We start from the raw sequence: 5,128 nt of genomic DNA, 5'->3' as shown, positions 1-5,128 counted from the left end.
CATTAGCGTCTGTGGCTTGCTCTTTCTGAAGTTGCATTCCTTCCTCTGAAGTTCTTATTCTCTGATGCTGGACGAGGGGTGGACGTCATTTCTGGCTCCCAGTCCACAGGGAAGGGTTACAAAAGTAAACAATATGAAAAAGTCATCAGAAGAGCAACTTACAGTGTTTTATTTAAAAAAAACCCACATCAGCTTGCACCACAAAAAGGTCAGAAAATTCCAGAGGTAAATGGATTCCCTTTTGGTTCAATGACTTTTTTGTTTCGGGGGGTGGAATTTATCACCCTGGCTCCAGTGGCATTTTCCTCCTTGCATCGCTCATAAGAGCGCATCAGCTGACGGTGAATGTGGGCTTAACGAGAGTTTCATCCAGGGCTCTGGGACTTCCAGAAGACAGTGCTGCCACTGGGGCTGAGCAGCAGAAATATCCCATCCTCTGACAGCCAAGAGGACAAAACTGTCCCTTGCTTCTCCCGTTCAGTCACTTTCCATGGGGCTAGAATAGAGAACATGTGGGACCCCCCACTAGCAAATCTAGGACATCCCTCCCCTCATTTCCTCCTTTACCTCCTATCCCATCGGACACACGAGCCTAATACTAAGGAAGCAATCAGCGGAGGCTGGGAACTTTTAATTCACCCAGCGTGGAACCTTCCGCGTCTAAGCGAGGTAGAGAATTTAGCAGAACGCACCTGGTCAGGGCTGGTCCCCACTTTGACACTCGGCATGCAGAGGTGGGGTCCCACCATGACTTTAAGTGCCTTTGCCTCTAAGTCAGGGCTACTCAACTTTGGAAACCCCGGAAGCCACAGTGATGCTCACAGGACGTGCCGAGGGCCGCAACTTAAGTGTGGTTGCATATACGTGCAAATATATGCAAATGAATTATTTCACGCAATGCCCAGGCGCTCCCGGCACCTCCTTCCTGGGGGCTAGAAATGCCGACACCCTGTATCTGTCTGTTCCAGCCAGCCCGTCCGCTTGTGTCTTTCAATGCTCACCCCATCTGGGAGACACTTTGCCATTGTAGAGCGTGTTCCCAGTGGAGGCCGTGTTCAAAGGATCCCACCCGGGGGCGGCGTGTTGAGTAGTCGTGCTCTAGGCTCCGCTTCTAAAAACTCCCAGGGTGGGTCTAGACTACAGGATTTTTTCGAAAAAACTTCCCCTGCCTCTAGACTGCCGCCGCGTTCTGTCGACAGTAAATCGAAAGAATGCGGCAGGTTTATCGGCCACGGTAAACCTCATTTCACAAGGAAGAATGCCTGTTTTTCAAAAGTGCTCTTTTGAAAAAAGGTGTTCTTGAACGCAAACAGGGCTTTTTCAGAAGAGAGCATCCAGACTGCCTGGGTGCTCACTTTAGTGGTTGCAGTCTAGACGCTGTCTTTCGAAAGAGGCTTGTGGTCTTAGATGTAGTCCTAGACTCTCAGATGCCCAGGCTCTGAGAACAACGAAAACAAAAGCTGCCACCATCAAGTGATTTACCCTGAAAAAAAATTTTTTTTGGGGGGGGGGGGGGAGGGGAACACTTGACCAAGCTCTTTTGCCCCAAAAAAGCTTGAAAAAAAAGAAAAGAGAAAAACAAGTTGCTGTCTCTGGTAGTTAAGCACCTAGTCACAGGCCGGCAAACACACACACACAGACCCAGGGCCGCATTATGACTTTCATGGGCTCTAGGCACTTTTGCCTTCGTGACTCCTTCCTCCATAAAAAAAAATATTAAAAATTATTTTTGATATAACTTTAAATACTTCAACATTTTATTTTTTTCTGTTGTAGGCAAAATGTAATAGATTGTCGTGGGCCCTAAAAGTTTCATTTTTCTCTGATGTGAGGAAAAAAATTAAAACATTTTCTTCCACCCTAAAAGTTCATTTTCTTTGCTTCTGATTTTAAAAGAAATTCAAACATTTTTGTGGGCCCCTAAAAGTATCGTGGGCCCTAGGCACTGTGCCTAATGGATAAGTCGGCCCTGCACAGACCTGCGTTACTTTCCAGGACACAACAGTCAAATCGTCACCTTACGACAGTGATGTCGACTAACAAAACGAACGAGATACATGCTATAAAGTGTACTGGGTTGCTAGATGTTACGGAGCAGCCAGGAAAGAACAAATCAAAACACAAAGAACCATTGTCTTTTGGGCAGTGATTTAAATGGTGACTGGGAGAGGGAGGCCTAGATTCCCACAGAGAAGTTTAAACCAAACGACCCAAAATAAAGAAAAATTCCCTGATTGGCACTCGATCAGGGCTGGCCTTACCATGAGGTGAACTGAGGCGGCCGCTTCAGGCGCCAGACTGGAAGGAGACGCCACTAGGACCCAGAGAACTGAGACCTTTCAAAGTTTTGGCCCAAGCGAGGCGACATGGGGGCATCATTTGAGCTCCCCCCCTCAGGGGCCTAGATACACATTTTCCCCTTCCTTGGTCAGTCTACTCCCATGCCGCGAATTCCTGGGAGGCATGGTAGTCCTGGCTGGGTTTAAACCATCCTGTGTCTCTCCCCTCCTGGCTTAACTCTCCCGACAGAGCAAACGGGCGCAGGAATATGTTTACAATTTAAATTTCAGCACTGTAGCCCATTGGTGGTGCTGGTTCCCTGTCAACAACACCCCTAGCTACCTGAGGTTAGCCCTGTAGGAGGCCGGCACTCCTATCCCTCACACCCACTGAGATTGGTTCGTTTTAACTCCCCCCCGCGGAGGAGCGAGAGAAGAGATTGTTCTGTGGACTCAGCATGGTGCTGGGATGCCACAGACGTAGAGCCGGAAAGGCTGGGGTGTCGGGCTATGAGAGGCAGGAGAGCGTTTTCACTGCACGCCAACCCCCTGCCGGCAGGGTGGGGTAGAGGATCTAGATTTGGAGGCTGGAAGGAAAGGGCCGTCTCCATCGCCCATTCAGTATCCTCAGCCTCAGATTAACACCCTATGACCACCCTCCACTGCCTGCTGGGCGTTTTAGAAACAGGCATTTTCCCCACTCCATGTTTGTTCTGTGCACATCAGATGTCGGCAACTTTCAGTCCCCCCACCTGGTCTAGGTTGGAATTGGAAATCCGGGCGGGGGGGGGAACCGCTAAGCTATCCCACCACCAATCCCTTGTAGGCCTCATTCCTAGTGCATATTGGTGTATGCCAAACTGTTACTAATTCGACAGAACAAAGCCAAAGCCCTCCCCATCCACCCACACCCATGTATTTTTAACTATATACATAGAATACAGACTTCTTCAGCAGGCTACAGAAGATGGGTCTCTCTCCAATGCCGCAAGCATGGAACAGTCCCCTGAAATGCATTTTCTTAGGTGCCATGTTTGAAATCTGGGCCTGCTTCACTTTTCGGGGTATGTCTACACTCTAGAGCTTTTCCGGGAAAATGGCTGTTTTTCCGGAAATACGACACTTATGTCCGTACTGCGATTGCATTCTTTCGACAGAAAGTTGAGACTGCAGGGGTTTTTCTGACTGTAGTAAACCTCTTTCTACGGGGAAGAAGCCTTTTTCCAAAAGACCTCTTTCGGAAAAAGGCACGTAGGGATGGGAAAGAGGAGGGGGTTTCGAAAGAAGAAGTTTCCAGAAAAAAGCACAGGTGCCCTAGTGGCCACTCCATCCATTGTAAACACAGCTTAAATGCGAGATAGCGTCCAATCAATGTGGACGCTCTCTTTCGAGAAAGCAGATTGCTTTTTCGATGCGCTTTTGCTGTGTGGACGCTCTCTTACGAAAGAAGTTTCTCTGGAAGATCTCGTCCGGAAAAGCTTCTTCCGAAAGAAGCCTTCAGTCTAGACGTAGCCTCAGTGACATCACCCTAAATCGCAGGTCACTCCAGCGAAGTCCATGGTGAATACTGCAACATACGAGGATCTTGTCAGGTCCCAATTGATACAAACGCAGCAGATCCCTCCCAGAATGCAGGGAAACTCAGTGATGAGATGAGAATCTCTATCGCTATTGACAGTGGGGGAATCAATCCAATGCAGAATAACGACACTGGAAGGGTTTCAAAACTGAAGCGCCAAACCCTATTAAATATAGATAAAACCGTGTTACTGTTCTAGGGCCAGCTCTGTGTAACTTAGGGCCATAGACGTTTGCTGGTTTTAGCCTTTCCTTTGGACGTTATAGGTCACTGTTCTTCCAGAAGAGCTTTTGGGTGTCATTTCCACACTCATTCATACTAGGAGTATACACACACAGAGGAAAACAGTGAACGGTTTCTACATGTCTGTCTGGAGCTTAGCAAGCACACAGTGTCCTCACTGGGTGACATCATTCCTGCTCGTATTTTCCTTGGACTCATCCTACACCTTCCTTTATTTGGGTGAGAGAACTAGGAATCGCTCTACAGCCAACATTCTTAAATACACAGCAGCAGGCAGAGTATACGGCTACCTCTTTTCTTACAAAGTCCATATTAAAAGTCTTGCCATACCTTAAACTTGTTTGGATCTAATGGGAAAAGGTCTTCCAGATTTCCAGGGTCTTATTTTTAATACGGTGGAGACAATAACGAACAATAGCCAATATTTATGTTGTCTGTAGCGTAACAGTATTTTGTTCTTTGTGTAGTGGCAGAATTCCATGCACACCTTGTCCTGGAGTTTTGCTGACCTCACCAGGGAGGTTGGGGCACCCACAAAGAATGAAAAACAAAACAAGAAAAAGCTTGTGTCGGTTTCAAGCTCAGTTAAAAACACGGAGGATGGAAAATATTCAGCGAAGGAAAAATAAGTGGTTTTCAAGACACTGAGGGTGGAGTTATGAACAAAGAAGCGTAAACCATTTGTAACCTTTAGACTAGTATTCTTACATAGTACTTGATAATGCCCTTTAGAAACTGGTGATCATATTAAGGGCAGTTCTAGGTGTTTGTGGAATACATGGGCATTTTTTATGTTCGTGGAGATTTTATACATCTAGCATGTAAAACTGGTGCTGAACAGGCAGCCCACAAGTTAAGGATGGAAGGAAAAGATGGATCGAAGAGACCTACATGTCTTCATGAAATTTGAGACCGCACAGCCCAAGATCGGATGCGATACCTCTAGCGGTAGCTTTCAGTGCCGTACAAAGATGGATTCCAGCCCAGAGAGGGGAGGTCGCAGGGTTAGGGTTAGGGTTGCCTCAGT

Source organism: Pelodiscus sinensis, chromosome 19, assembly GCF_049634645.1.
Source record: "Pelodiscus sinensis isolate JC-2024 chromosome 19, ASM4963464v1, whole genome shotgun sequence".
NCBI lineage: Eukaryota > Metazoa > Chordata > Testudines > Trionychidae > Pelodiscus > Pelodiscus sinensis.
Note: the sequence above shows the minus strand (reverse complement) of the source record.